We start from the raw sequence: 11,173 nt of genomic DNA, 5'->3' as shown, positions 1-11,173 counted from the left end.
TCTCTATTATTAAAAACAAACACACAAACAAAAACCCGTCTCTACTAAAAACACAAAATATTAGCCGGGTGTGGTGGAGGGCACCTGTAGTCCCAGCTACTTGGGAGGCTGAGGCAGGAGAATGGCATGAACCTGGGAGGTGGAGCTTGCAGTGAGCCAAGATCGCACCACTGCCCTCCAGCCTGGGCGACAGAGTGAGACTCCGTCTCAAAAAAAAAAAAAGGTTTAAAAAAAGAAGACAGCCAGGGGGGTTGGCTCATGCCTGTAATCCCAGCACTCTAGGAGGCCAAGGCGGGTGGATCATCTGAGGTTGGGAGTTTGAGACCAGCCAGTCTGACCAACATGGAGAAACCCTGTCTCTACTAAAAATACAAAATTAGCTGGGCGTGGTGGCGCATGCCTGTAATCCCAGCTTCTGGGGAGGCTGAGGCAGAAGAATTGCTTGAACCCAGTTGGCCTGCCATTACACTCCAGCCTGGGCAACAAGAGCAAACCTCCGTCTCAAAAAAAAAAGAAGAAGAAGATAACATTTGTGAAGTGTCTGCCACAGTGTGGACTGAAAGCAGTGTTCCCTATTCCCTTCTCCCTGGACTTCCCTCTTCTTTCTGGGTAGCCTCTGAGTCCCTGCTGGGGAGAAGCTGCCAGTTCCTCACACCCTGCCCCGCCCCGCCCAGCGGATAACAGTATCTCCCACTTGGGCTTTGGGCTTCGAAGCTCTCTCAGCCTAATGCAAACCAGATGCTGGCCTCCCTTTCCTGGCAATGAATTTTCCATGGCCTGCTCCCACCCCCTTCCTGTTTTTGCTCCTCTCTGATCCCCCTGCTCAATTCTCCTGTGTCCCCACCTTCCTCTGCTGGGCAACCTCTGGGCCCACCTGGAAACAATTAATGGAAAACAGGATGTGTGAAGGGGGGATCTCCCCATCACCCCAACAAGGCAGGAGGGGAAGGGGCTTGGCCTGACTGGTGGCAATGTAGGTGGGAGTTGTTCCCTCCCTGCCAAGGCCCCACCAGCCTCTTGTTGGGGGGAGAGGGGAAACTGAGTCAGAGTTGCTGGAGACTGTATGGAAAAACCTGTTATGTTTTTGGATATTTAGACACAGCTTGGACTGGATGGGAAGCTGTGAGGATCTTGTCTTTGGCTGTAATTTCTTACAAAAAAGGCAGAGCCAGAAAAGGCCCGATCCTCTCTTCTTGCAGATGAGGAAACTGAGGCTCAGAGACTCATCCAGGGTCACTGGTGAGTCACAGCAAGAAGCAGCTGAGTCTGGGACATCTTGTCAGTAAAAGCTGCTGCCTGAAGTCACCTCCCCTGCTTGCTATCTTAGCGTCATTCCTGCCTGCCCTTCCCATGCCTCTGCATAGAGCTCAGTCACGAGGGGAGGCTCACAAGGCCACCATCCGCTTGCCTGCGGCCCAGACACCTCCCCGCTGGCAGGCTCGAGGCAGCCACGCACACCTGGCTTGGCAGACTTTGAAGCAACTGGATTTTCCCCTGCAGGGCTGGGTGCTGCAGTAAGCCCCAGGAACATGTGTGCAGGTGGGCCCTTCCTTGACCCTGTGAACCTCCTCAGGTCAGCCAGTGCTGGTCTTCAGAGTGAGGGTTCCCCCATTTCCATGAACACAACAGCCCCAGGGCTCCCGAAAGCCGGTTCTGGCTGCCCCTCCCTCCGCCAGCTGTGCAGAGTGTTTGGACAGCGGGATGGAATGTTTTGCAGCCAAAGTCCTCCCTGGATCCCTGAGCTCAGATTTCAGGCAGGAGGGAAAGAGGACGCTGGCTCTGGCTCCAGGGAGAGGGGAGGCGACTCTGGAGGTCAAACTCGGGCCTGGAGGCTCCCTGCTCTCTCCCTAGGCCTGACCAAGACCATACCCAGGCCCCTTAGGGAAGGGCAGGACAGAGGGCATGGAGGCGGCCGAATGGGGTCACAGCTTTGGTCAGGCCAACCTGGTGAAGCCAGGCCCCAGGGACAGTCTGGGCTTAGGGAGGGGCTCAGCCCAGGACAGCACTTTGAGAACACTAAGATTCACAACAGACCTCCTTCGACCACCATCTCCATTTTATAGGGAGGGCAGTTGGGGTCCAGAGAGGGCAGGCACTTGTCCCAGGTGGCACAGCATGCTGGGTAAACAGCTGGGCTGGCAGCCAGGCCTCCTGAAGCTAAACTTGCTGTTTTCACTGTCCAGGAAGGCTCCATCCTCACTCTCAGCCCCAGAGATAAAGCCCCAGCCAGTGAGTCTTCATCTTTGCTTCTTTCCCAAATGACGCAGGCAAAATAATCTACTCACAAAGTCAGTTCACAAAGCAAGCACAGACACTGAGCTCCAGGCCAGCCTCTGAGAGACTGGCATTAACCTACTTGAGGACAAGGCAGAGGCCCTGAGAGACAGGATTCCTGGTCCATCTCCTGCTCCGGGGCCAGAGCTCCCCCAGTTCTCCACCACAGTTGCCCAGGCCCCTCAGGCAAAACGAATCCCTTCTCTGGCTGCAAAGACCCACAAGTTCTAGCCACAAATATATGGAAGCTAGTTTGAGCCTCAGTTTACCCACCTTCAACCTGGGAGGATGATCTTTGTTCCACTTGACTTATCATATTGTGGGGTGCTGATGGTGAGGGGCGGGGGATGCCGGGGAATCCCTTTGGAAATGTCAACATTTCCCGGTAATGAAACTGACCTCAAATGAAGAAGGAAGGAAGGAAGGAGGGGATTCCTTTGGGCCCAGATGGGTGTGGGAGTCCGACCAAGGTGCCTGGGGCCTGAGCTGAATTCCTAGAGATGAAACCTGTTCGCCCACTCTCAGCGCCTCCGAAGGAAAGCTCAGCCACCTCCTGGAATTATTAGAGAACAGATAATCCACCAGAAACCTTGGGGGGAAACATGACTAGTGGAGGACGGTGTGACCCCCAGAAAGCTGATGACTCCCTTCCAAGGTGGCAGAATGTGGGGTGAACTGGAGACTGTGCTAGGATCTTTCCGTGCAATCTCAGACTCCGTTCATCCTCGCAGCGGCCCCACGGTCCTTGGTGGTCCTTCATTGCTTTCTGTTCCCATTTTAAAGATGAGGAAACTGAGATTTGGAAAGGTTAAAGGATTTGGCCAATGGCTAACAAGTAAAGGAACTCGGATTTTAACCCAGGTTTGTCTGACTCCAAAGCTTGTTTTCCTATCCCTCCACCACTCACTGCCTCAGGAGGAAGGAAGGGTAAGGTGAGGCTTTTTAAAGAAAGTAGGGATTGAAGAATAAATAGGATTTAAATGTCCATATAGAGCCGGGTGCCGTGGTTCACACCTGTAATTCCCAGCACTTTGGGAGGCTGAGGTGGGCAGATCACTTGAGGTCAGCCGTTCAAGACCAGCCTGGCCAACATGGTAAAAACCCTGTCTCTACTGAAAATACACAAATTAGCCAGGCATGGTGGCGCATGCCTGTAATCCCAGCTACTCGGGAGGCTGAGGCAGGAGAATTGCTTGAACCCAGGAGGTGGAGGCTGCAGTGAGCCAAGATCATGCCACTGCACTCCAGCCTGGGCAACAGAGCAAGACCGTGTCTCAAAAAAAAAAAAAAAAAAAATCCATATAGAACTGAAGGATGGGCATTCCCTGCAGAGGGACCAGCAGGTACAAAGGCCTGGAGGTGGAAAGGCAGAACACAGACAGAGAGGAACACCCTTCACTTTGCCAGGAGCTCAGGCTCATTTGGGAGACAGGAAAAAAAAGTCTGGAAAGGCAGCCTCAGATTAAATCCTGAAAAGCATTGGAGGAGAGTTAAAGAATTTGGACTTTATTCTAAAGGCTCCAAGGAGATGGTTAAACATTTTTGAGCAGAGGAGAGAAATGATCAGAGCCCTGCTTTGGGAAGATTAAATGGACAGCTATGTGCAGAAAAAATAGAAGTGAACACTTCTTACACATCTAGCAAAAGAGAGACTTTCTAACCTTCGAAACATTTTGGAGAGATCTTAACAGAAAAAGATCAATAGATCCGTCCGCATTCAAATGTAAAGCTTCTTTATGCTCCTCACTGCCAAAAAAAAAAAAAAAAAAGCCAAAATTAAAAGGCAAATAACGGGCCAGGCGCGGTGGGTCAAGCCTGTAATCCCAGCACTTTGGGAGGCCGAGACGGGCGGATCATGAGGTCAGGAGATTGAGACCATCCTGGCGAACATGGTGAAACCCCATCTCTACTAAAAAAATACAAAAAACTAGCCGGGCGAGGTGGCGGGCGCCTGTAGTCCCAGCTACTCGGGAGGCTGAGGCAGGAGAATGGCGTAAACCCGGGAGGCGGAGCTTGCAGTGAGCTGAGATCTGGCCACTGCACTCCAGCCTGGGCGACAGAGCGAGACTCCGTCTCAAAAAAAAAAAAAAAAAAGGCAAATAACTTGGGGAAAATGTTCCTAGGCAATGGCAACATGTTAATATCTTTAACATATAAAGAATTTGCAAAAATCAATAAGAAAAACACTGGGAGCTCAGTGGAGGTGTTCACTCATTCATCAGATATCTAAGAACACACACGCCAAGTGCTGATGGCGCATTAGTGAGCCAGACGGACAATGTTTCTGCACTCATGAAGTGTACAGCTTAGGAGGGGATTATGCGTAGAGGGGGATTCAGACATCTAATGACAGCATGATATGGCTTGGGTATTTGTCCCTCCAAATTTCACATTGAAATATGATCCCCAGTGTTGGAGGTGGGCCTTATGGGAGGTGTGAGAGTCACGGGGGCTTGGTTCCCTCATGAATGACTTGGTGCCCTCTCTGTGGTAATAAGTTGCTGCAGGATCTGATTCTTTTTTTGAAATGGAGTCTCAGTCTGTCGCCCAGGCTGGAGTGTAGTGGCGTGATCTCAGTTCACTGCAACTTCTGCCTCCCGAGTTCAAGTGATTCTCCTGCCTCAGCCTCCAGAGGAGCTGGGATTACAGGTGTGCGCCACCATGCCTGGCTAAATTTTGTATTTTTAGTGGAGATGGGGGTTTCACCAAGTTGGCCAGGCTGGTCTCGAACTCCTGACCCTGTGATCTGCCCACCATGGCCTCCCAAAGTGCTGGGATTGTAGATGTGAGCCACACCTGGCCGGGATACAGAAAACTTTTATTTCATCACTCTTTCTTGCCTGGTACTAGGCCCATGCAATGCCATGATCTTGGCTCACTGCAACCTCCACCTCCCAGGTTCAAGCGATTCTCCTGCCACAGCTTCCTGAGTAGCTGGGATTACAGGCACCATGCCCAGCTAACTTTTGTATTTTTAGTAGTGACGGGGTTTCAGCATGTTGGCAAGGCTGCTTTCGAACTCCTGACCTCAGGTGATCCACCCGCCTCGGCCTCCCAAAGTGCTAGGACTACTGTCATGAGCCACCGCACCCAGCCAGATCTGATTCTTAAAGACAGTCTGGGACCTCCCCCCATCTCTCTCTTTTTCTCTCTCTTACCATGTGACATGCATGCCCCGCCTTAACCTTCCACCATGCATGGAAGCTTTCTGAGGCCCTCTTCAGAAGCAGATGCTGGTGCCATGTTTCCCGTACAGTCTGCAGAACTGCGAGCCAGAGAAACCTCTTTTCTATACAAATTGCCCAGTCTCTGGTATTCCCTATAACAATGCAAAACAGACTAACACACAGGACCACAGTTCAGGTACAAGGTTAGGGGAAGTGCAAAGTCGTCTGGGAGCACATCCAGGAACTCCTAACCTAGACTTAGGGTTAGGAGTCTGGAAAAATGTCCTGAGGCAGGCATTTGGGAGTGGAAAGGGAGACCATTGAAAGAGTTGGGGCTGGCAAAAGAGTCAGGGGCTAGATCATGTGGGGCTTTGTATGTGGTATGGTTTGGCTCTGCCTCCCTGCCCAAATCTCATGTCGAATTGTAATTTCCAGTGTTGAAGGAGGGGCCTGGTGGGAGGTGATTGGATCATGGTAATGTATTGATGTATTTCCCCGCTGCTGTTCTTGTGATAGTAAGTGAGTTCTCATGAGATCTGTTTTTTTTTTTTTTTTGAGACAGAATCTCACACTGTCTCCTGGGCTGGAGTGCAGTGGTGCGATCTCAGCTCACGGCAACCTCCGCCTCCTGGGTTCACGCCATTCTCCTGCTTCAGCCTCCCAAGTAGCTGGGACTACAGGCGTCTGCCACCTCACCCAGCTAATTTTTTTTTTTCTATTTTTAGTAGAGATGGGGTTTCACCATGTTAGCCAGCATGGTCTCGATCTCCTGACCTCGTGATCCTCCTGACTCGGCTTCCCAAAGTGCTGGGATTATAGGCATGAGCCACCGCGCCTAACTGAGATCTGGTTGTTTAAAAGTCTGTAGCACCTCCCCCTTTGCTCTTTTCCACCTGCTCTGGCCATGTAAGAGGTGCCTGCTTCCCCTTCACCTTCAGTCATGATCGTAAGTTTCCTGAGGCCTCTCCAGCCACATCTCCTGTACAGCCTGCAGAACTGTGAACCAATTAAACCTCTTTTCTTTATAAATTATCGAGCCTTGAGTAGTTCTTACAGCAGTGCGAGAATGAACTAATACAGTATGCTAGGTAAGGAGTTCAAACTTTATACATAAAGACAAAGAGGAGTCATTGAAGGATTTACACAGGAGTGTGATGTGAACGGATTTACATATCAAAAAGATGGCTCCTATGGATAAGTGTGGAATTGGTTGGAGAATCTCTGCTCCTAGTGATGTGGTGGACTTGGAGCAGAGAGGAACCTTCCTGCTACAGAAAAAAAAAAAAAAATTCTAGAAAAAGAGGCTATAATTCTTTGAGGACGTGTTGTCTATCAAGCTCTAGGCCTTGTCTGCCAAAGCCACTTCTTTGCCCACAAAGGAAAGTACATCCAAAGCTGGGAGCTTGGCCAGGAGAGAGGTTGGGGAGATGAATGTTGGGCATCTACATGGTGCTAGGACCCTCAAAATGCATGGAGCTAGGACCCTCAAAATGCATGGAGCTAAGAAAGACCCTCCAAATACATGGAGCTAAGACCCTCACAATACATGGAGCTAGACCCTCCAAATACATGGAGCTAAGACCCTCCAAATACATGGAGCTAAGACCCCCCAAATACATGGAGCTAAGTTAACCCCCCAAATACATGGAGCTAAGACCCTCCAAATACATGGAGCTAGGATCCTCAAAATACATTGAGCTAGGACCCTCAAAATATATGGAGGTAGACCCTGAAACTTTGTGGAGCTAGGACCCTCAAAATGCTTGGAGCTAAGAAAGACCCTCCAAATACATGGAGCTAAGACCCTCACAATACATGGAGCTAGACCCTCCAAATACATGGAGCTAAGACCCTCCAAATACATGGAGCTAAGACCCCCCAAATACATGGAGCTAAGTTAACCCCCCAAATACATGGAGCTAAGACCCTCCAAATACATGGAGCTAGGATCCTCAAAATACATGGAGCTAGGACCCTCAAAATACATGGAGGTAGACCCTGAAACTTTGTGGAGCTAGGACTCTCAAAATACATGGAGCTAGGACCCTCAAAGAGGGCTGAAGTGTTTCATGTTGGTGACACCCCCGGGTCCAGGCAGAAGCGGATTCAACTCCTCTTTGGAGGAATGTGTCCAAATTTAGATATGAAGGATTCCCATTGCCCGATATCAAGCAGTGAGTTCACAGAGATCACCAGCACATAAAGATGCTAGCCACTGTGAATAAGAATCACCAGAAACAACACACAACAGAGCTAGATGCTACGGGACTCCAGGTAGTGGTCTCCTATATATGATATTGAAAGGTTAACGTATGAATTTTTAGAATCTATTTTTAAAGAAAAAGAACATATACAAAATTTACAGAAAAAAATTTGTTTTTAATTTTTATGGCTACATTATAGTTGTACATATTTGTGGGGTATATGTGACCTTTTGACCCAAGCATACAATGTATAATGATCAAATCTGGGTAACTGGGATATTCATCACCTCAAACATTTATCATTTCTCTGTGTTGGGAACATTACAAATCATCTCTTAAAGCTAATTTTGACATATATGATAAATTATTGTTAATATAGATGTATGGGTGGGCATGATGGTTCCCAGCACTTTGGGAGGCTGAGGCAGGTGGATCACTTGAGCCCAGGAGTTCGAGACTAGCCTGGGCAAAATGGTGAAACCCTATCTCTCCTAAAAACACAAAAATTAGCCAGGTGTGGTGGCACGCGCCTACTGTCCCAGCTACTCGGGAGCTGAGGCATGAGAATCGATTGAACCCAGGAGGCAGAGGTGCAGTGAGCTGCCAAGATTGTACCATTACACTCCAGCCTGGGTGACAGAGTGCGACTTGGTCTCAGAAAATTTAAAAAAATATTTTAAAAAATGTACGAGTGGAAGATGAATAAACAACAAGAGATTATCAAGGAAATCAAGGAGATTTTTTTTTTTTTTTTTTTTGATACAGGGTCTTGCTCTGTCGCCAGACTGGAGTGCAGTGGCATTATCTTAGCTCACTGCAACCTCTGCCTCCTGGGTTCAAGTAATTCCCCTGCCTCGGCCTCCTGAGTAGCTGGGAGTATAGGTGTGCGCCACCACACCTGGCTAATTTTTTGTATTTTAGTAGAGACAGGGTTTCACCATGTTGGCCAGGATGGTCTCGATTTCCTGACCTCAAGTGATCCGTCTGCCTCGGCCTCCCAAAGTGCTGAGATTACAGGCATGAGCTACCGTGCCCGGGTTTTTTTTTGTGTGTGTGTGTGTGTGTGTGTGTGTGACAGGGTCTTACTCTGCTGTTGCCCAGGCTGGTGTGCAGTGGTGTAATCTCAGCTCACTGCAACCTCCACCTCCCAGGTTCAAGTGATTCCCCTGCTTTGGCCTCCTCAATAGCTGGGACTACAGGCACACATCACCACCATGCCCGGCTAATCTTTGTGTTTTTAGTAGAGACGGGGTTTTGCCATGTTGCCCAGGCTGGTCTCAAACTCCTGGGTTCAAGCAATACACCCGCCTCAGCCTCCTGAAGTGCTGGGATTACAGACATGAGCCACTGCTCCTGGCCAAGCATAGACTTATAAGGTCTATGAAATCAATAATAGAAAATAGAGAATGGAGGGAAAGTGATATTTGTTTAATGAGTATGGAGTTTCATTTGGGAAGACAAAAAAGGTTCTAGAGATGGATGATGGTTGCACAACAATGGGAATGTAATTAATGTCAGTAAACTATATACATAAAAACGTTCAAAATGTTTTTTAAAAAGGCATATCTGACCACTAAGCATAAGGATATGGAAAGGGTGAGCTTGAAAAAGTCACACCAAAAGCAAGGTGGTATTTCTGCATTAATAACCAATCTTTAAGATGAATCATGGTGAATCATATGTGTAATCCCAGCACTTTGGGAGGCTGAGGAGGGAGGATCACTTGAGCTCAGGAGTTCGAGCCCAACCTGGGCAACATGGGGAGACCCCCATCTCTACAAAAAATCAAAAATTAGCCAGGCATGGTGGTGCAGGCCTGTAGTCCCAGCTACTTGGGAGGCTGCGGCAGGAGGATCACTTTAGCCTGGGAGGTCAAGGCTGCAGTGAGTTGTAATCATGCCACTGCACTCAGTCTGGGCAACACAGCAAGACCCTGTCTCAAAAAGACCAAATTAATAGCAAACTTTAAGATGAAAATCATTATAAGGGTAGAGGTGGTCACTATGCAGTAATAATAAAATGATGACGTTTTAAAAAATTCACCAGATAGATATAACCGTCTAAATTAATATGTGCCTAATAAAATAGCCTAAAAAAATTAAAGCAAAAATAATTAAAGCTACAGGGGAAAATAGACACTTCCATCGTGAGATATCAACAAATCTTTCTGAATTATGGCTACATCAAGGCAGCAAAACATCAGGAGCTGGCGGCAGCGGAGACCACTGGCACTGGTAGTAAAAGCTGAAGTATAGAGCACTAGATCAAAGCAAACGGATAAGCAATTTGATCCCTAGGTCCCCTCCTCTACTCCATGCCACTGGCCAACTGCCCCTTTCTGAGTCTAGCATAACACTGGAGATTTATTCTCTGGAGATGGCAAAACAGAAGGTCTTTGGGCCAGCAGCTGAATAAGGGGGTTAAGTGATTGTATACACACTGAAATCTGAGACCTCCTACCCTCTTCTCTCACTTGTCAGCCAAAATGGCAACTCACTCAGTCACTTAGGAGGGTAAAGCCAGACCTTTACCCTCCAGACAGCCCCTCTATGGGACTCTGGCTGACCCAGGAAGAGAGATCTAAGACGAATGTTACCCAACAAAACATCCATCCAGCTCAAAGTCAGCATGCTTGCCATCAGTTTTTAAGATCTCGCTCTTCATAATGAACAATCAAGGATTATTAGACAACTGAACTTCTACCTTAAGAGAGACCAAACCCAGTAAGCAGAAAAAAAGCAACTTGCAGGAAAAAGAGACTCTGTAGAAAAAAGAAGAAAGAGAAGAGGAGGTGAAGAGGAGGAGGAGAAGGAGAGCAAGGAGGAGGACGAAGGAGAGGCATTAATAACCTCAGAGTGGGAAAAGAAGGTATTGCATTCATGAAATAGTAACCTGATTCTACGAAAGTAAACATTCACAGAGCAACAAAAACTACTGGAAAATGATATATTTTTTAAAAGCACAATGGTAGAAATGAAAACAATGAGTAAGTTTGGAAGACACAGTTGAGGGAGTACCCCCCAAAAAGAAAGAAATGGAAAATAGTGAAAAGATTCGAAAAGTAGGGAATCAATTGAGGAGGTTCAATGTCTGCATAAAGAAGGAACAGAAGAAAATGAAGGGGGTAAAGCATCAAATAAATAATTCAAGATTGTTTAGCAAAACTGAAGTATATAAGTTTTCAAATTGAAAAAGGCCACCTTAGCTGGACATGGTGGCTCACACCTGTAATCCCAGCACTGTGGGATTTAAAAATTTTTAAATTTTAAAATAATTTTTAAAAATTATTGTTATACTGTAAGATTTTTTATTTGCTTCTATCAGTCTTCATAAATATCAATTTTAATAGTTCATTCATTCAGCAGTTATTTGTTTGGTATTTCTTTGCCTGACAGTCACTCTTCCAGGCACTGGGTGTCTAGCAATGAGCAAAACAAGGCCCTGGCCTATGAAGCTTACATTCTAAGCTTTATAGGGCTTACAGTGTAATAAATGGCATTAAAGAGAAATAAAATAAAAGACATAAAT

This window comes from Trachypithecus francoisi, unplaced genomic scaffold (assembly GCF_009764315.1).
Source record: "Trachypithecus francoisi isolate TF-2019V2 unplaced genomic scaffold, Tfra_2.0 Lachesis_group8, whole genome shotgun sequence".
NCBI lineage: Eukaryota > Metazoa > Chordata > Mammalia > Primates > Cercopithecidae > Trachypithecus > Trachypithecus francoisi.
Note: the sequence above shows the minus strand (reverse complement) of the source record.